This window comes from Motacilla alba, chromosome 1 (genome assembly GCF_015832195.1).
Source record: "Motacilla alba alba isolate MOTALB_02 chromosome 1, Motacilla_alba_V1.0_pri, whole genome shotgun sequence".
NCBI classification, from domain to species: Eukaryota; Metazoa; Chordata; class Aves; order Passeriformes; family Motacillidae; genus Motacilla; species Motacilla alba.
Genome location: NC_052016.1, coordinates 96012939 through 96034584, shown reverse-complemented (window position 1 = coordinate 96034584; position 21646 = coordinate 96012939). Strand labels below are relative to the sequence as shown.

At 39.6% G+C, this 21646-nt stretch overlaps 2 long non-coding RNA genes across 11 annotated transcripts in view; one reads left to right on the top strand and one right to left on the bottom strand.

The window, feature by feature from the left end:
• Positions 1-21646, bottom strand: part of LOC119698814 — a 159323-nt gene that overhangs the window by 57180 nt on the left and 80497 nt on the right. The window lies entirely within an intron of this gene.
• Positions 6306-12786, top strand: LOC119698835. The gene is made up of 3 exons (XR_005256283.1): positions 6306-6976; positions 10182-10506; positions 12052-12786. It is a non-coding gene; the product is annotated as an uncharacterized LOC119698835 (long non-coding RNA).

Sequence of the window (21646 nt, the reverse complement as noted above, 5' to 3'; positions counted from 1 at the left end):
TGTTGTTCTTTATTTTGCTTTCTTTCGCTGTTCTTAGCTTTCTTTCTTTCTTCCAGTACTGTTAACAGTATTGAATTTATTAAAAAAAAAAAAAAAAAAAGAAAGGAAAAGAAATAACCTAGCCTGTCCCAAACTGAGTCACCCAAGCATTCACTTATAGACAAAAAAATGAGTGAAAGACAGCATAGGGAAGTTGATCTTGAATTAATTAATTCCAAACCTCGAATCAGGTATGTTCAGCTTCATACTTCCACTTCATAAAACCAACTCTACTCTTCAAAAAATATTCAGCTACAGCTGAGGAACTGAGCTCTACTTGCAGAAGATATATTGCCACCAGGGTTTACAGTAACATTTTTGCCTGCTTAGCTCTGATAGTTTACCTATCGCATCTGTCAGATTCTTCCAGTGCCCAGAACAAACTGGCTTTGGGAAAATATATTAGCACCTATATTTAAATTATTCAGTTGGTTTGTTCTTTTCTCTCAAGAAGGTAAGCTGGGGCTTTCCCCCTTCCTCCTCCTCCTCCTCCCTCCTCCCATTTTTTGTGAAGATTCTCACAGAATCATGGGTGAAACCTCAGGCATAATTAAACAAATTGGCATTGCAAATCTCAGCAGAAATAATGTGCCTTTTGTGAAAAAACTCCCACCAGAAATGATGTAGTTCCTACCCAAGTTCTTTCTCCATAGGTCTAAAAATACGACAAACCAGTTAGTTACTCATATGCTGCTCATAATAATGTCATAATTGAACTATCTATAAATGGCATTATGCAAAGGAACATTGAACAAATGCAGCTGAACGCTCTTATATTGGAATCTTTTCTTTCTCACAATTAAATGTCATTATGAGAGATTTTACTCTATTTTATATTTAATCAGGACTTGTAAAGTCTCAATATAAACAACATTTTTATTTGATCAGAGTTCATTATGAGAAGCAGCTACTGTATAGAAAATGCCTGAAATTACACCCTGGACTGGAAGTCTGAATTTACTAAATGGAAGGGAAAAAAAAATGGCTGCCTTTTCAACCAAGCATACCTTTGCAATCTGGTGCATTTCCTTATGTGGCCTTGCTCAGGCTTATAAACCATTGGAATCAATTTCTTTTAAAAACACGTTTTTCAGAAACTTATTACGCACTTTAGAGATATATTATATACCTTCAGCAGCAAAAGAAGAAAAATTACAGGTGCAAAAGCAGCCCATTTTTCTAGCAGCTGAAAATGATGCCGTGTACTAGTCACAGGGGAACAGTAAAAATTACACTCCGACAGCAACAGGGCAGAAGCCCACAAAGCCACAGCAGCGCGAGTGGCACGGCCAGGCAGCGCTCTAATAAATCAAGATAATTCTCTGCCTGCCTTGAACTTAGACCCGACTACAATTCACTGGTACAGCAGGAAAAAAAAAAAAGTCTGCTAGTGGAATTCAGCTTTACTGGGGGGACGTGATTAGTCACTGACCAGATTGAGCCTCGATTGCATCTAAATGGTCCACTTTATGAACCATTTATCTTCTGCTCAGACCATTTTCATTACACCAAAAACTGATGCTGAGCTACCAGCTGTAAGATACAGCCTGGTGAAAATTAATAACCCCCCCCCCCCCCTTTTTTTTTTTTTTTTTCCTTCTGCAGGACTCCTGCATATGTGAGCAGGAGCATTTATCCCTGTTTTGTTGCTATTTGCATCCCAGCATCCCTGGCAGTCTTTCAATTTTCTCAAGTCTCTTAGCCTTTGCCCCCTGTTTCGCTTTCGCAACACAAACAATCCATCCTGTGCATTTAAAATTCTCTTAGCGCCCTGACATCAGGATATAGCCTTAGAGCAGGGAGCAGTTTACACAGAAAGGGCTCTTATTAATTCCTCTGTCCTGCCTTCCTGCTAAAATATAGGGATCTTGAGATTACTGCTGGGTCCCTTAAAGACCATTTAGAGCAGTGCAATTTTAAAAAAGAGACCTTTATTAATACCTGCTTAGGCTACTGACTGTGGGGAGGGCAGAGGAGGTCTGGCTGTGATGGAAGATAGTCTCTTAGTGAAACAGAACCACGTGACTGATAATTCATGAACAGCCTATTGAGCCTTCTGTAGCTGCCGAGATATATGCTGATATGATTACAATAACATACAATGAAATTATGGAGTATTAATGGTGCTTAACCACTGTCAGGAATTAAGCAGAATTAACACGAGTCTTTCTCTGAACAGACATAGTTTTGATAGGGCTGATTAAGGATTTGGCTATCTAAGGAAACTCATTATAGTATTAATTAGGATACAATGAGCACCAAACTGTGTTGTTTTGGCAGATTTCTGCATGGTGCCACACAATTGGTGAGAGGCTTAAAGCTCATCACATGAACCCTGAAGTTTTTGGAATCAATACAACTTCTTTCTAAATGATTGATTTTTAAGCTTTTTATCTTCCCTTTGCCTTGCAGGGTTTTGAAAATTCCCTCATAATCATAAGGATGGCAAATATTTTGGGCTATCTTATGCACAATAAGCAGATAGCAGATATTTAAGTTTCTCTGTGGAAATGTTTTTCAAGAACTATCAGATTTTGCTTAAATTTTAAAATAAAAGTGTCAGATTATTTTTGTCTGACTCAAACTAAAGCCTAGAATTCTAGCTTTGAAGATGTACTAACTTATTCGTAATACTGTTGTGAACATCTAAGGTCTCCTTTTATCACACTAATGCAATTTGTCTGAAATAACTTTAGTAGTGTTTTACTTAAAATAAGCTAATGGTAATTAATGCTTCTTTTTAAAAAATGCTCCTATCTGTAGTTTGTTACATACTTTTCAGACTAGAGAAACCCTGTCACAAAAATAGTAAGGGAATTACCTTCTGAAATATTTCTGAAATAAAATAACAAAAAATTAAAGGTTTTGGGGGGAAAAAAGGACTCCTCCTTTACTGTTTATTCAAATTTGATAAAGTTTTTCTCTAATACAGAAAAAGAGATCTTTTGAGTAATGTAATTGTTGGTTGTTGATGCTCATCCTCTGCAAGTGAGCATCCTTGCAGGGACCAGAGTGAAGAAAGCAGAGGTGCATGCAGTACCGCCGTGAAACTGAGGTGTCCGTGAGTTATAATGCAGCATTTAATATCAGAGTGCTTGTCTTAAAACAGAAGCCATCGAGCAGTAAACCTAACTACCTCTGGAAAGAACTTTCCCATAATTATTAACTAGTAAGGAAAAGTCCAAATGGCTTCAGTAACCCCTGAGGCAAACACAGACTTGCTACGCTCACTGGCACCCAATGAAGAAAGAGTGTGTGCAACGGGGAAGGGCAGGAGGGCTGGTGGCGGGTGCAGGGGAAAAGTAGCCAGCAGATCCATTGCTGCCATCTCCTGGAAGTGTCCTGGGAGAAAATGGCCAGGAGACAGGGGATGGAGACTGGCCACAGAAGACATGCTGAATCAGCACATCTCACAGGAGCTCTAGGCCACTTGTTTCATTCAGGTTTTTCAGTGGTGCTGGGCTGGAAACTCATTCTTTTCAGAAACACAGCAGGGAAGATCGTTTCCTACCTCTATGTATCTTCCTTGATTGGAGTTTCAAGCACAAATTCACCACCTTCCATCTTTTAATGTTCAAAAAGCAGAGCGTTTGGCAAATACAAGTGAGCCCACTTTCTTCATCTGCCCTGGGTAAGCCCACTGACAGACACCTTTTACCTCTCTGAGAGCCTGTAGTGCCTGAGATCACATCCAGCTCTTGGGTAGAGGCTCCAGGGGAAGACTGGCATTGTCTCTCTGAGGGGCAAGGTTTCTCTGCCTGACCAATATTTAGAGGTTTTGGTTAAACGTTGGAAAAGAAGAATGGCAGATATTGTCTCATTGAGGCTGAGGCTAGGCCTGATAAACTGGTCAGCAACACCTCATCCAGCTGTTACAACAAGAGTTAGAGACTGGGATTCTTTCACTAAGATAAGATCTCATGTCCACGCAGGATCTTTGAGCAATTGATTGGCCTCATAACCAATCCAAGAAGCTGGCTTGTTCAAACACACCAAATCTGATCTTTGAATGGCAGGTATTTATGCACTTATTTGAAATGACTCAGGGGAAGAATCTAAAAAAATATAATTGTTTTCTCAGATTATTAGAACTAAAGCTGGGAAAGAGAACAATTCCCAGTTTGCACCATGATGAAGTAATTTTACCTCCATGAGTGCATCAGTCTTTAGACAGGGAAATATAAAGGTCTGGGACATGCGTCTTCGCACTTCTAATTCCAGACACAAATTCAGTGAAAATATTATTGCTCCAATGGTGTTAATATTTCACACAGCACATTTTATTATGCTGTCTAGTGGACTAAATGAAGAAAATAGAATGGAAGTTTGCATTTTGTTCACATTATTATCTCTACTGAGAACTCCATATAACCAAAATTGCCAAGTATCCAAAAGCTCAGTGTGTAGAATAAGCTCAAAGAAAGCAACTCTTCATGTGGCTTTGTGTGTAAAAGAATTTCCATGGTGAGATGACTAATCCTTGAGTAATATGTCACAACTATAATTACTTTAATAGTATTGTAATTAATTAAGAAATATTCTCCACCTTCTATCTCTTCATTCACCTTCCATTGCACGGAGTCAAATAAACTGCAGTTACAAAGTGCTTTTGATCCAAAGCCCAGCTATAAGGACAACAGGATGCATTTGTATCCAAACAATGAGAAAAAAATAATAGTTTTATTCTGAAAACAGCAAATATTGAATTTTTATAAAAGAAGGCAAAGGAAGCAAGTATTGTTGGATGACATCATCCATCTGAATGTGCATTCATTAGCTTCACTATCCAGGTCTCACACAGAATGTGGGAGCCATCAGGACCTGTTCAGGAGTACCTGTTCTGGTTTTCATAGTGCCTCCTGAGCTGTGCTTCACCCACATCAGGAAATGCTTCTATTTTCACTATTGGAGCAAAGAAAGACTCAGGAAAAGCGAGATTTAGAAGATCAGTCTTGTCTGGACAGCTAAATACTGAACAAGTCTCTGTCTTTCAGCTGGAGTAATGTAAACCCTGAATCCTTAGAAACAGGTCTCAAGGGCAGAGTTGAAAGAACACATTTTCCCTAAGAGGAAAATGACTTAAAACAAACTTTTGCCCAGTAAAATTGGCAGTCACTTTTCTATTCTGTAAATTAAAAAAAAAAAAAAAAAGAAAACAGAGGAATGGGAACACCTAGAAAAAGAATGCCTAGAAGCAGTACTGAAGCAGCTATTCATAATTAATTATTGTGTTCACCTAGATGCTGACAGGACACAAAACAAATGAAGTGGAAAAGCTGCTTCTCCTAGAACTAGGGTACAATATATCTTAATACTTAGGAACAAGAAATTCAAAAGTGGGAGGACTGCAACAGAGTGAAGAGCTGACAAACAGAGTCATGAATGAGAAAGCCTGCATTGGTAATGATGAGATAAGTGAGGAAACTGGCTGTGAGGTGAGGAACTAGGAGGCTTTCTGTAAGGTGAGATACTTGGCCAGGACTGTTGTGAGACCCTTGTCATTCAGGTGATAATCTAGAGTAAACCTTCCTCATCTATCACATGCCTTCGCAGGTGTTGAAAGAAGAAATGACATCACAGACAAATTTTCAAATAAGTAAATACAGGCAAATAAATAAAAGAAAAGCTGATTACAGAAAGACACCTGATAGCTTTTGTCTGAGATTCAAGTTAAAAGGTATAAATTATTCCCATAGTATGATTGCACAATAAGGTAAAAAAAAAACTCCTCAAGGAGAATGTTATATATTTCATTTATTATACATCACTCTTATGTTTACAACTGAAATACATCTTTCCTTGGGGACTGTACCATCATTTATTTTAAATCAATGTTTAAAATTAAATGGTAATCCTCAAGAGAGTGAAGACTCTTCAGTTACCAGCCCTTCCAATTCAAAATCTTTCTTTCATGTTTCTATTTAATACTCAATCCAGGGTCTGAAATTAATTAAAAGATATCCTTTCTCTAATCTTTTGATTATTAGCTTCAAAGTTGTTTTTTCCTTCTTCTTCTTTTTTTTTTTTTCCCAAATAAAATTATAATAACTTTATCTTTTAGCTGTTGTATTGGGTTTGTGTGACCAGGTTTTGGTACTGGCAGAACTACAGGGGTAGCTACAGGGCTTCTGTGAGAAGCTGCCAGAAGGTTCCCCTGTATTTGATGGAGCCAATGCCAGCTGGCTCCAAGACCGACCTGCTGCTGGCCAAGGCCGAGCCCATCAGCGATGCTGGTGGTGCCTCTGCATTTGAGGGGAGGGGAAAGTTACTGTGCAACAGCGTTCAGAGAAGAGGAGATTGAGAATACATGAGAAACACAGCCCCACCCACACCAAATTCAGTGAAGGAGAGGGACAAGGTGCTCCAGGTGCCAGAGCAGAGTTTCCCCTGCAGCCTGTGGTGGGGAGACCATGGTGGGTCAGGCATGCAGCCCATGGAGGTCCATGGGGGAGTAGATATCCCTATGTGCAGCCTGTGGAGGACCCCAGTTCCAGCACAGGTGGATGTCTAAAGGAAGCTATGACCCTGTGGGAAGCCCACGTTGGAACAGGCTCCTAGTGGGTCCTGTGGCCCCATGGAGAGAAGAGCCCACACTACAGCATGTTTGCTGGCAGGACTTTGTCCCCCGTGAAGTATCCACACTGCAGCAATTTGTTCCTGAAGGACTGCACCCTGTGGAAAGGGACCCATGCTGGAGATGATGAACTCAAGCAGTTCATGATGAACTGCAGCCTGTGGGAAAGACTCACATTGGAGAAGCTTATGAAAAATTGCCTTCTATGGGAGGGACCCCATACTGGAGCAGAAGAAGAGTGTGAGGAGTCCTTCCTCCTCAGAAGAAGGAGCAGCAGAGGCAATATGTATGAACTGACAGCACTCTTCGTTCCCTGTCATCCTGTGCCACTGGAGGAAGAGAAAGAGAACACGGGGGGTAAAGGTGAGCCTGGGAAGAAGGGAGGAGGGAGGGGACAGTGTTTATAAGATTTGGGTTTATTTTTGATTATCTTACTCTGATTTGCTAATTAATAAATTAAACTAATTCCCCCGAGTTGAGTTCATTTTGCCTTTGATGATAACCGGTGAGGAATTTCTTCTTGTCCTTATCTTGACCCATGAGCCTTTTGTAGTATTTGCTCTCCCAGTTCTCTCCCCTAAGAGTGGCTTTGGTGTGTACCTGGCATCTGGTCAGGGACAACCCACCAGAGTAGTATATTCAAATTGTTATTCAATGTACAAATTGCATTATGTTCTGGCCAGTAATTGAAGGAGAAGGGTTTGGTGGGGGAAAATTATAGGTTCTTGCTTAGGAACAGTCTCTAGTAACTAGTCTATTTTTGGTAATTGTATTTTCCCTCTATTAAAATAAAATATAAGGAGAAATTGTTAAAAGGATGCCATGTTTGATGTCACTCAGTGACTTTTGCTGCATCTTGGGACAGAGATTTGCCACATGATATTCAATAGCCATTTCATTTGTGAAAGGTGCCTTTTTCTCAAGATACAAACTGAGTACAAACTGAGTACTGCACTGTGGGGGAATGCAGCCACCCCCTTACAGTTTGCAGAGGTTGGGTCTGGTCTACATATGGAGCCAGGAATTCTGCACTACAAATGTTTGTCATCTATTCGTTTTTTCATCTCCTATTAGCATCCTAACCCTCTCATAGCATGCTTGACCTGGTGTTTTGCTTGTATGAGTTACATGGGAGAAATACAGGACTTCAGCAGCTTGAACTAGCTATCCAATGCATATCATCACCTTCACAGAAGATTTTGAAAAGAAAAGAAGAAATAAGATTCATGGCTGATGAAAATATATTCAAAATCAGTGGACCCATAAACACATCTCTGTTCTAGATCATTTCAGATTTGACACTTTCACAGGGTATGGTCTGTAGAGAAATAGCCTTAAAGTACTAATAACCCCAAACTCAGCTTCATGCTGCCTCACTCATGCATTCATGAGGTCTCACTGTCATTCAAGGGGTCCACAAGGACACTCATCTTTGATTGCAGAAGTACAGATTTACTGAATATTGTCTGTAAAGGATTAGTAAAAATGCACCCCCTCTACTCAAATATGGATTTAAACCCTGCACCAGGGCTCTCTACTGAAAAGAGAACTCAAACATATGTGACATCTTACTGTGGGCTCAGCCTCTCATTTGGATAGGAGTTCCTAAAAATCATAGCTCTTCCTAGACATGGCTACCTTTAAACAGCTCTACAGCTAGCAATGTGGACTGAGAAGTACAGATGTTGGAAATTGTCATTCCAAAAACCTACTTTGAGCCTGCTCCTAAATTTTTGTGGGAGGCATTGTCAGTGTATACCTTTCTTTATAAAGATGAAGTGAGCAGAGAGTGTGGCTGCAGGAATGCAGGTATTTTCCAAGGAAAGGGAGGAAAAAAGCCATGCAACAGTACAAGAGTCTGCTAATGAGGTCACACTTCACTCAGTGCAACGGGAAATACAATTTTCTGATACTTAAAGGAAATTGTTAATATAATAAGACTTTTATCAAAGATTAGTTTGAAATGGAAGTTGCTAATAAGAGGATAGAAAGTAACTAGAACAGTAAGGGAAACGTATTGTAACAGCAACTTTCACATAATTTGAAGACTTTTGTTCTTTCATGTCACATTAGTGACTTTCATATACCTTTTTGCAATTTTCATATGGTATTAGTGGCATTTGCGTCTTAGGAGCAACTTTTCATATATGATCTCCGAGAGACTTTTGGCATGTGCTGGCAGCTTTCATATTTTATTTAGGATTTTAACTTACTGTCAAATGTTCCACTCCACAAAGATGAAAAGGAACTCATTGATGCTGCATTTCTTAAACTCCTTAATAATAGGGTAGATAACAATAGCTGCAGTTTGAGGAAAAGAAAATCCCACACCTTTGTTGCATTTTGGGGAGCAGCCTGTGTGGTCCCTGAAACCTGCAGCTACGTAAATGGAAAATTATATTTTATGGTTAATTATAATTTCTAGGAAGGTGGCCCCTGAAGCTCTCCCAGAAAATAAATAGAAAAGGAATCAGAAAGTTTGTTGTTTTTCTCCCTTGAGCAGACTATTCATCCCACTGTAAGACCGTGGAGAGAATGAATGATGGAATATTTGACTGATGTAATTTATGGTGCTCCATATGACAGCCTATTTCAGAGTGCTTGAGGTTTTTACAGTCTCTGGTAGTAGTACCTGCTGCTGAAACAAGAGATTACTCTCCTTGGACAGACAGTAATTTAATAGTACAACTGTGTAGCTAGCCACCTCCTACTGTATTTCACCACCCACTCCAGTCAGTTTTTGATAGATAGGCCTCAGCACTTGGAATATGAAGCACTATGTATCCTGCTTGCAGTCTTAGGAGATACATCAAGGGTGAAAAACTGGAAAGAAAATAAATAAATAAAAGTATTGACAAAGTCAAGTAAGCACTGGTTCCCAGTTCTGTTGTTTTTGCTGGAACTGTACACTGAAAGGAGGAAGTGTTCACTGTATACTGGATGCTGTTAGGTTTTCAGGCATATGGTCAACACTGGCAAGGTTTCTGGTCTTGGTTGTTTGTCTTGTTTGTTTCTTTGTTTAGAGTATTTGACCACAAAATTATCTCAGTTCTCAATAAAGTTACATTTTAAGAATCAATCTAAAAATATTATTGTGCCTTTTCACCAATATATAAAATGCTGCTTACTCTGTGTATAAAAGCAAAGTGAATTGGAATCTGGCAGGTTAAAAAAGGAATTGTTTTCCTCCAAGGGCCGCAGTCCCAAACTGCAACTCTCAGACTTTGATACACTTACAGGCATTCAGTGTGTCTCCCCTAGTCTGTGTAGCAAGGCGGTCAGTGTCCTCATAGAAGACTGCAGAAAGGTTTTACTACCAGGGCTGGAGGTATCCCCAGCACAGTGGGGTTTCCCTGCTGTAGTTGGGGCGGCTGAATGGGGCTTGCATCATCTTTTCAGACACCGTGCTACAGGGTGAAACCAGCAGTGGGCTCTATTTAAGGTGCTGGGCAGAGCCCCGCCAGGCTTAGGGAGCAGCTGTGTGTCAAGGAGCGTCAGGTAACTGGAGGTGCCTCCAATGGCTGTTCACAACTAATTTCTCCATTTCTCCCCTTTTCCTTCTCTCCAGAGAGGCTCAGGGCTGAGCTCCTGCAAAAGTGTGGCAGTTGGAGCAGTTACAACTCCACTGGATAATTTGTCTCTTCCACTCAAAAGGTTTCAAAGCCCATAACTCCAAACTACAAGCAAGATCATGGCACTGTTGGAGACATGCCATTGCACAGGTGAAAATCTTTGAATTAACCAGATAATGGAAAAAAAGAGGAGCTTCTGTAACTGCAGCTATGACATGGCAAGGAAGATGTCTGTCCTGGTCCTTGTTGGAATAACTGTCCCAAATGATTTAAAAAGCCCAGGAAAGTTTCCCACCTATTGAGACCAGCATCAGCTAAATGGTGAGTTCATAAATGTCCATCTCCCCTGTCCTGGCCAGAGAAAGCTTTCGTTGGGACAGCTAATATATAATCCCCCAGCTGTCAGTCTGTTTTACACCATGGAGGCAGGCAAGGTACTTGTACCCTGTTTCCTAGGACCATCAGTTCTGAGCCTTCGTGAGTGAAGGCAAACCAGGTGTAAGGTGGAATGGTCATTTGCCTGATGAAGAGCTTCACTCTTCCTGGCTGTGCTAATAGCAAATACACTTCTCTCTGACTACTACCTCGTGTTCCTTTTTCATTTCTTGAAACTACTTAATTCTAGCCTTTCCAGCCACACCACAGGAAAAAAAAGCCTTTTAAAATAGCCAGGGGAGTTCTCCCAGTGCAAATGGTCCCATGAATATTTATTCATGGTAGGATTTGCTTCGCTTTTTGTGAGCATTTCTGTGAATAAATTCTTACTCCAGATCTAACTAGATATTTGTGACTTAGCAAAAAGCCATGTAAATCAATGGATTTTATTTGCAAGAGTCTCTGTGAATCCTTCCTCTCCCTTCTCTTTCCCCCCCTTCCCCCACTTTAAATTTGTCTCTTGGCTCCATACTCAAAAGGAAAGGAACAAATATGCTTTTTTCACCTCTTGCACACACACATATCAGCAATTGATTAAGAATGGGACAGGTCAGAGTAAAAAAATCTTGGACAGCTGCCGGTATAATTTGCTCCTAATAAGGAGGGGAAGGAATATCCAGCAACATTTATTCTCTGAGGATGCCATCCAGCATCTGCCAATCACTTCTGCAAGGATCTGAGTGCTCGCAGGCCCCACTGAGCTCAGGTGGGCTGAAGGGTTCCCAGGTGTGCTCAGCAGCTTGCAGAATCAACCCTTTGGTGCATGGCAGCAGGAGCAAAGCTGGGTTCTCAGCCGCTGCCACCGGGGAGGCTGTGCTATCAAACAATCCTCCCTGAATAAAATCTGGGTTAAGTCTTCAGCCTTCTGCGGTCATGGTGCTGGGATGTCCTCACGCAGGGAACTGGCTTTAGGCTAAGAAGAGCACACTGAGCCCCTCATCCAGGCACAAGGCAAACCAGGAGCTTTTCTTCACAGGCTCCCTCTCTGCTTATTGGAAGTGTTCACGTCCTCAGTGCTGCAGCCAGGTCTCCTCGAGCTGGCAAGTGTGCTGCAAGCTCTCTGCTAATAAAGCCCTTGCTGCAACTCTGAGTCCTTAGATCCTGTTTACAATCTCCCAAAAGGTTTTTTTCACTTTCCCTTGGTCCAACCAACCCATGTTATGTTTGGTAGTGCATCTCCCAGTGTTACTTTCTAGAAGCCTAGGTTTTCCATGCTCCCTTCTCGCCCTTTCCAGCCTGTATCCTGCTTTTTATTACTGCTGTCCTCTCAGATGCCCTTGAACACTCAGGAAATTTTTAAATTCCCTTTTGCCTGCCTAATCCACCACTCTTTGTACCTCCATGTAAATATGGCCTAAAATACTCCCCCTTGTGCCTCTGACCCTGATTTCCAGCTTTCTAGTCACTGTATTTTCTTTGTTTCTTTTGCAGCTCTTAAAGAAGCAAAATCCAGGCCCAAATGCTCTTTCTCCTGCCTTCAACTCTCTATCTCCTGCCTTCTGCCTGTAGGGAAGAACCCCAGAACTGCGTTGATGCTGTATTTTCAATATCAAATTCACTGTTACTTCAGGAGAGAACTAATAAAAGTGAAGATTTTAAACAATTTAAACTTAATTTATTTAATTACTGAATTCTAACAGAGCCTTTTGGATTTGGACTATCCTGTTCAAAGAGTGTTCTCTGGAACACTCTAGCAATTTTAAGAGAGATCAAATGCCATTCTCTGAGAGTAATGTCCTTGCTACAGACTTTCACTTTATATTTTAGATCAACTTTCCCCTCAAAAAAACCTCTGCTTATTCACACAATTAATAGTTTTGAAAACTGAACCCTGTTTGTTAGCCACAGGGCAGCCTGGCTGCAGGCACCAGCAAAACAATAAATACCTTATATTTCCTGACCAGAGGCTCTTGAGTCTGACTTGACATGATAAACAGCAGGGTCTAGATGGCTAGTCATATCTCCTAAATTTGCCTTGCTTCGGCAAACAGATAACATTTGTGCTAGATTTAGATGTTTTGAATCCTTTTTTCACTGTGCTAACTTTCTTCTTCCATAAGATCCCTAAAGAGCAGGGATTTTTCATCTCACCTGGATGTTCTTGAGAGAGGATGCAAATTTGACTGGGCCAAATTCAACATGGTAATCCAACAAAAAAATGCCATGTTTGTGGCATCAAGATGGCACAAGTTTATCAACACTAGGCTCCCTATTTTCATATTCTTAAATGGGATTTCAAGGTGAAATGCCACGCTCTACTCATGTCACTACTTCTGATCAGCGTACAAGCCCCACAGGCTGGGTCTTAACTGCTGATTATAGGCAAGGATTGAGGCTGGGTATTAACTACGTGAAGTGACACCCAAGTAGCAATGAGAAAAATATTCATGTGAATTATATGAATATTTGTGGCATGTCATATTCCATGACAGCCATTTGAGCTCGGGAATGCTGCAATGGGCTGCGACATGATGTCACTGACTCTGCTTTGGTTGTACCAGGGAAATGCTACTCTGTTGGCCAGAAATATAAATGCAATGTTATGAAATGCCTTTTGATCCTACCCACCTCCATATTAGAGTGCTAGCAGTTTCCTCAAAGTTCTCCATTCTGAAATTAATTTGAAATCCTTTCTGTTCAGTGATAATTCTTAATGTTCTAAAAAATATGCATTGACATCAGATGTTGCTGCTTGTTATTTCTATTATGATAAAAATACATATTAAAAATTTGATATCTTCTTTCTAGTTTATTCAAATACAGAGAAATAAAATTTAGAAAGCATCCATAAATTTTAGAAACCACCCACTTATTCTGCAAAAAACTGAGTCTCTCAGATTATCCTTCCTTATTTCCACCTCCTGCAATCCCTCCTGTGCCTGCTTTCTGCTACCAGTTCAGGCAAGACAGGAATGCCCAATAAAATACTTCCATGGTGTTTGAAGCAATGTGCCTTTAGAAGGTTCACAGTATCTGCACATCTTCAGCTTCTGAGACTTTCTAAATCCTGCTAGTAAGTCTTGGTTCTAATTCCTGTGCGTGTTTTTTAACCCCCCAAGTTTAAAGAGCAAAATATTTTTTCTTTATTATTACAACGACAAAGAAAATGGTATAAAATCCTCAAGGAGCAGCTGCTCTGCAAGGACATTATGAGTGTCCATGGTACGGCTGCAGCATGAGCATCTGTCACTCAAGAAAATGTCATCTTGCCCAACCAAATCCCTTGTGCAGTCAGAGTGGAGAAAGCACTTGTTTAGAAAGGTTTATGGGCTGACGTCTGTTTGAATGAGTAACATCTGGGCCAGGATGGGCAGGATGCACATTCCTGTTTGACCAAGCCACTGCATCTTAATAGCAAAAGGTGTTCTTTAACTGAAAGGAAAACAAATGTCACCACTTCCACATTTTTAAATCACATTATTTTCTAAGTCTCATTTGGAAATAAATCCAGCTTTCACAAAAAAGCATCGATAATCTTTAGGCATCATGGTTTATCATTTGCAATAAAACCACAGCAGATATTTCAGACAAATATCATGTTATTTTTCTTGGACATGTTAATCAAATCAACTCTTCAGGAAAAAAACCAAAAAACCCTGCCTATTAAAAACAATAGCTTGCACAGAAGTGGGAGCTGAACAAGGCTTTCATTTGTGTGGGAACAAAAACACCAGATTCAGGAATTACTTATGATATCAAGTTATAATATGTACCTAACTGTCAGACTATAAAGCACAAATATTATTAGATCATGTGAAAATTATGGGTGTTACAGAACGAAGATTTTTTAATTTTAAATGGCTTGAGAAAATCTCACCAGTGCAAGTCTAATACTCATATAAATCTACTGATTTTACCATTGTAAATCAAATTCTACCTCCTTAAGTAGGGCTAATCAGCACTAATTAAGGAAGTTTTCTTATTTTGCTCTCACGTTTAAAGATTACCTTTTCAATCTTTATTATATATACAGCAGTTGCTTTGCTAGCATGTGCCACCGTAGGTTAAAAAGTACTCAGCAGAGTGATTTGTCTGTTTCATATTTTGGCTTTGTTGTTGAAAATTTTTCATTTGCTTTTGCTTTGAAGTGCAGAGCAGCACCCTTTCACTCACCCATCTTTTTTTTTTTTTTTTTTTTGAAGGCAAAATGTAAATCACAAGAATTTATTTTCTTTGTTAACAAACATTTCTTCGTGGGGTTTTTTTCACCTTTAGATATAACTTTTAAAAAGATACGAATTAAATCAGGCTTTTATCAGTTTTCCCAGAGGAATTTCACCTTCATTTACAGAGACAATGTTATGCTTTTCTCCATAGTTTCAAAGAATTAACAGAAAAATGGAAAATGGGGATAAGACTGATTGCTAGATCACTAGCTGGTGATCTAATAGAGCTGTTGATGCTTCTGTGACATACCTTGAAGGTGTGTCAAGGTGGCATGTGTATACCTGGATATATGTGTGACACTCTCCATACACCACACGTCCAGATATAGAACACTTCTGCCACGAGAAATCTTTCACTTTAAAATAAACCCCATACTTTTCACCAAAAGTTTTTGCAATTCCATGCTAAAGATTATGAGGTGCTTTTTCTGCAGAGCTCTGATCAGCAGATTTGATATATGGGTATAGATCAATTTTTTCTTATGGCAAATCTATATGTTATTCTACTTCTTCATTTGGTACTATTTGCTGAGTGGCTGTTACTTGGGAGCAAAGGTCAGTATCTTGCTGTTGGAGCAGCCGAATAATCTTTTACTCCTCATAAGGGTAGTCAGAGATATTAAATCACAGTTGACGTACCTGAAGCACAGCAACTTCATCCATATTTTATCTGCTGTAAATTTAATACCACAGCACTTTTTAGGGTGATGTATTTATTAACTGGCTGTGGATGAGCAGTACAGAAATTCAGTTTGTTCAGGAAAATAAAATGAAGACACTCTGACAAGTTTATGAAGTAAGCACAATAGCTATTTATTACTTTTTAAACATGCAGTGCACCTAAATGTTTTTAGCAGTGTTTGCCCAAATAAATGAATAAAGACTTCCCAAATCATCTCTGTTTACTTTTCTTTTGAATTTTAATAAAGTTTTGCCTTATTTTTAAAAGCACATGCTAGCTTCCTTCATAATAAAATGCATTCTTTATGGAAATAAACATAGCTAAGTGTTCAGATAAGCTGGAGAGGGGCATTGTGGGAAGAGAAACAAATCATTCACAGCATACTGTATATTAATCCCATCTTTTCCATTTTTGGTTCTAATTTATTTTGTTCTTTATATTCTACTACCACCAAAATAAATGAAGCCATGAATACAATAAGTTTTTAAGTGCAAGTACCCGCCTTCTACTGGCTTCTATTGCATTTGAATAGCACTTATTATTTTTATTCAGTGTTACTCTTTGTATTTCTCACGGTAAATAATTCACATGACTTTTTCTTTTCTTGTAACCAAGATATCCTTATGTTTTCATGCAATTGGAAAAAAAAATCAATCTAGATATTTCCATCCTTCATTAACCATGACTTCCATCTTTTTATAACATGGCAAAGAAAAGTATTTAGATGCTAAGAAGGCATGCTATACTGCCAAAAAAAAAAAAAAAGGCGGCTGTGCCTTTAATGCGTCTGTATAAAAGTGCTCATGATTTAGTTCATGATCATCAAAACCTGATGACCAACTTGGTCTGGAAATAGTCAGATTTTGCTTACAGCCACCCCAGAAACATGCCACGTATGGTGTGGTGGATTTGGAGACCACAGTTACATCAGAGGAATGTCACTGGAGAGCATGAGGAGCTGCCTGTGTTCTCCAAGTGACAGAGGACTGTGTGTGCTTGCTGCTCAAACTCTGAAGGGACATCCTCTGCAAATCAAGCATCTGGGGCTGTAAGTGCACTTTAGATGTCATTTCTGAAGAGTGATATTCTGTTTTTCTAGGGTTGTTCATAAAAAGGATGAGTCAAATGACTACAGCAGCTCTTTACCACTCTTTTGGCTGCAGTATTTGTTTTCTTGGGACAGTCCATGAAAAAATAGCTACACAACACTGTAGCTTCTTGTTCTTTGCCTGCTGCATCATCAAAAATTTGGTTATTCAGGCTCTTGGAGATAAGAGACCAAACAACAAGACCACTCTCTCGAACGCTGCCCATGCTGAGGTAGATAATTAGGCAAGTCCTTATTTGTGCCAAAAAGACAAGAACAGAAAAAGAAATCCACAGGAAGGGATGCCTCAGACTGAATCTCCAATTTACCTCAGGAAGTCTGGAATACTTTTCATTTTTCTGCCTCCAGGTTTATGCAGAAAAGGACTCATCTGCATTCCTTTTGCATGATATTGTGTTGATCTCCATCCCTTTCACAGATCTTGACTGCACGATCACCTCCTCTTTCTCACTGTTCAGTGCTTGCTGCAGTTTATTCCCCAAGGACCCTTATTATTAAATGTAATCTCTCATTCTCACTTTCTTTTTTCCCTTTTATTTCAGGTTCTCTGACCCATTTACTCCCTTGCATCCTCCTTAAATTTCTCACAGAATTTTTTTCTGGTCCATGTCCCAGAGTAGAATTTAGCAGTCCATTGGTAGCACACTGAGGCCAAAGAGAGAATGCCCTTTGGTTTCAAGGGGTTTTGGATTACCAGCTAAGCTTCCATGACCACTTGTCTTCTCTGTTGTAAAGCTCAACATGAGTATTATGCTACAGAAAGCATCACAGCAGAGAAGCTGGGTGGCTCCACAGGCTCAGAGCGGAAGGCTATAACCATATATTCATCTGCCAGTCAGAGAAGGGAAACCCTGGGGCAAAACTTGCACAAAATAAGCCCCATTATTCAGACTGCAAAGGGAAGGAAAACCACAAGAATTCTGCATTCAGAACTGACATTCCAGCAAAGAGTGCTGGCACTGAATAATACTACTACATAATAATAGCAATAATATTTGTACATAATTTATCATTATACACTACAAACTCAGCTCAAATCCCAGTACCATGCTATTCTCTTCCAGCTCCATATCCTCCTCCTGCTATACTCTTTTTATTGGCTTACATGTGCTGTGGAAATTAGTTTTATTCTAATTTGGAGCCTTTGAGGAAAGGCTGAAAAAGCATGTACTAGTCCATAGTCATTAAAAAACTCAAATGACAGTATTTCATCCTGCTTTTGAGGCTAAAATATTAGGATTTGAAACATGAATCACACAGCTTAGTTGAGGCTGTGAAGAAGCTTAGGATCACAGCGTTGGTTAAAAATAAGCTTTAATACATAAAGCTGAGGAAGAGGAAACATAGCAAATACCTCAGAAGTCAAAGCATAGCTATGGAGCAGCTCTGAGTTTGTGCATACTCTATTGCTCTGTTTTTAACCCAAATACTGTTGGGAGCCACCAAAGGGGAAGGTGGAGAACCTGGCATATTTAGAGAGAGGTGATGGGCAGCATGTAAAGGAAACTGTGTGCAATAGGTCATAAAGAGTTAACTGTTTGCAATGTCTTTCATTTTGCAGAATAACAAATGATATATTGCTTCACAGTCTCTCACCATTCCTTTTCTAAAATATTTTTTTCCTTTCCCATGACTTACAAATCCCATATTGGCAAACAAAATTGAATTTTACAAAACATCCAAGTGGTCCATACTGAAATGTCCCTTGCAGTGTCCTAAGCTGCAAGTTGCTCTGAATCTTCTATGGTTTAAAAACAATCTGAAACCAATTCCCACAGTGGCACACATCAGCTTATATATAGTGAAGGGAAAAAGAGGAAGAAAAACACATCTTCAATCTTAGCTTAGGAAACATTAGGAAAGGTGCTATCAGTGCTTCTCACAGGATCAAGTCTCATCTCTGCTCCAGACTGATCCTGGGCTACCCATGGCTTGCAGAACAGTGAGTTTTGTCAGGGTCATCCTGTCTCCTTTCCCTCTGAACAGCTCTGTCCCTCTTTCTTGCTATTGGCCATTTGCAGAAGCCATGTCAAAAGGCTATTATGAATCTGCACAAGGGAAGGCCATGAAAACTACACTCTGGAGAGCTGAATTTCAAAAGCTCAGTTAATTCCCCAGAGGAAGCCTAAGGTAAAACAATAATCATCACCTTGTTCCCCTCCCACCCGTTGGAGCACAAGTTCCTGATTATCTGGCTGGCTGCAGTGAGCAGAGGTTATGCTGCTGCTGCTTCGACCTCCTTCTCAGCCAGTGCCACTCAGCTCCTTCTCAAAACAGCATGAAGCCACCTGATTCTAGGGCTGCATTTAAAAATAGTATCCATTTATCTTTTTCTTTCTTTTTAAAGCAAACTTCTGCAATATACATTGATATTTATAGCTTAGATCCAGGCAGCACAGTTGTAATTTAGGGAGAATACCTGAGGTGCAATACTGATCATTTCTGCAATAGGCAGCCCATTGTTTGCAAAATTAAGGCACCAGAAAAATGGTAGCAAAAGAAGAATGTAAGTATCCAGCTTGCTGATCTCAACTCCATTTGCACTCCTCTGCTCTGAGTGAGTTCCTACAGGGAGGAGAAGGGGCTTAAAGGCATAGTCCTCAGACAATAGCACTCTCAGAATGGTTAATTATAGTACAAAGCCCTAAGAAACTTAAGTGGATTTTGCATGGCTTTATGGAAAGTGGAAACTATTCTCTTCACCATTTGCCAAACCACACACATATTACAGCATAACAGATAGAGTTTCAGGGCTTTCACAAAACCAGGTTACACATCAATTTAATTTATTTCCCTTGGTGTGTGACAGTGTGACACAAAAAGCTCTTGACCACATCCAATACACCCTACACAGCAGACACCTGGTATGGCCTCCGTAATTTTTTCTTTGATGCTAGGTCATGCCAAGTTTTTAATATCCACAGTAGAAAGGGAAACTAAACTTTTGTGAATGTCTTTCCAACAGCACTCCTCAAGGGAAAACCTTTCTCAGCCACGTGTCCAAACACCCTGCCACATGGAACAAGAGAGAAAATTACTATCTTGATCCACAAGCTCATATTTGTGTTCTTGTTAACCACTAAGGTTATACCTGTGGTCTTTCATCCAAAAAGGCAACCACAGAGGAGACTATAAGCTGGAGTGTTATTTGCATCTCATTCTTCCTTTTTAGAGTTAAGCTGGAGACATGGTGAAAATTAGGGTTCTGAGCATTATGATTTCAAGATTTACAGTTGAATGGAAGAGACGGAAAAAAGGTGAAAAAGCTAATACATAGAGACATAGTTTATGGACAGCCACAGTGCTTTGGGAAGGCCAGAGCTGCTGAGTAAACTATGCAGCCTTCATTAATGAACTGCTAAAACTATTAAAGAGTCCCCTGCTGCCATCCAGGACTTGCTACCTGAGATCTTATTTCAGCTTAGATATGTGTGCAACAGATATATGTACAGATGGGGAAAATTTTGAAGAGACTCAAATCACTATCCTGAAAAGACCTCTTCTCTGGGCTTATTTAGCCTGTAAGAGGAAGGCTCAACGGGAGACCTTGCTGTTCTCTACAGTTGCTCTCTACTCTGAAAGGAGTAGCCATGAAGGGGTCAGATTCTTCTGTCAAGTGACAAGTGATAGGATGACAGTAAATGACTGCAAATTTTACCAGGGAAGGTTTAGATTGGATATCAGAAAATATTTCTGCCCTGAAAGGATTGTTAGGCATTGGAACAGGTCACCTGAAAAAATAGCTAAGTCACCACCATCTCTGGGGGTATTTAAAAGATGTGCAGATGTGGCACGAGTTTAGTGGCTGGGAACATGATTTAGTGGCGGACTTGGCAGTGCCAGGTTAATGGTTGGACTTGATGATCTCAAAGGTCTTATCTAATCAAATTGATTCCATGGTTCTGTAAGTAAATAATCCTACTGAAGTAGTTTATTCAAAAGGACTAGTTAGTGAATAAAGGTAAACTCTGCATGTGAATCCTTTCAAGGCCATTGCTTAGTTGTAACAGGGAGGAGGTATCTGATGGGAGGCAACCAACAGGGAATGCAGAACCTAAACCACAAAAGCTGTCCTTTAGGATACATGAGGTTCACTGAAAGTCTGGGACCAATACTTAACAGTTTGTGGCAGACTGTGAGTGCCCAAGGATTTGCTAACTAGATAGGCTTCTTATAGCTCCTAAAATAGACACAGGTTGCTGTACATGTAAATAGAACAGTTATTTTGGTTAAATAGAGCTTAACTGTTTCTGATACAGTCATTTATTTGTCAAGTCTGTTTTATGTTAATTTAATTATAAGAAAATTGAAAAGTGTGATACATAGCTAAGCCCTTAAGGCTGGTTAATCTATTTGGATTGTAACAAATATAATTTTTATTAGCTCAGCCTATTTGGATGGTAACGAGCCTAACCTTTCAGTAGACATTACAGACTCTGAATTATAGTCTATTTTATGTAAAACCAGCATTTAGTTCAACAAAAGAAAAGCTTTTTTTTTCTGGCATTGTGTAAAGGAGTTGCTGTATTAATGGGGATGTAGTAGGAACCAAGAAGTAAGGGTTCCCTCCTTTCTGAACCTGCATGGAAAAGTGCCCAGGTAAGTCATAGGGGCAATAGTAAATCAGAATCTGAAGATGTATTTTTCTTTTTTTTTTTTTTTTGAAAATGACCATAAGGAAAAATATTGCTATGGGCATGAAAAAAAAGTAACCAATCGCTGTCCAAGTAAAATCTTTCCCTGCACAATTGGGAGAGAATCAAAATAAATCAAATCAACACCCCTAGCCAAATGAAATCCATCTGAAATAAGTGAACTAAACCAAGATAAACTGGCAAACAAATAATATAGAGGTATTGCCTTAATTTTTAAGAAAAAATTCCATGTTTGAAACTCACTAATCATTTTAGATTGCTTCAGGCAAAAACGTCCTTATACTTACTCAGAGTTTTCACATTCTAAATAAAATGAAAAATGCCCTGCAAAAGTTGAGGTTCTTCTTAGACTACCATTGTGTAACTTCTGACTCCCTTCTTGAAGTGGAAGTAAGGCTTTCTTTATGTTTCAGAA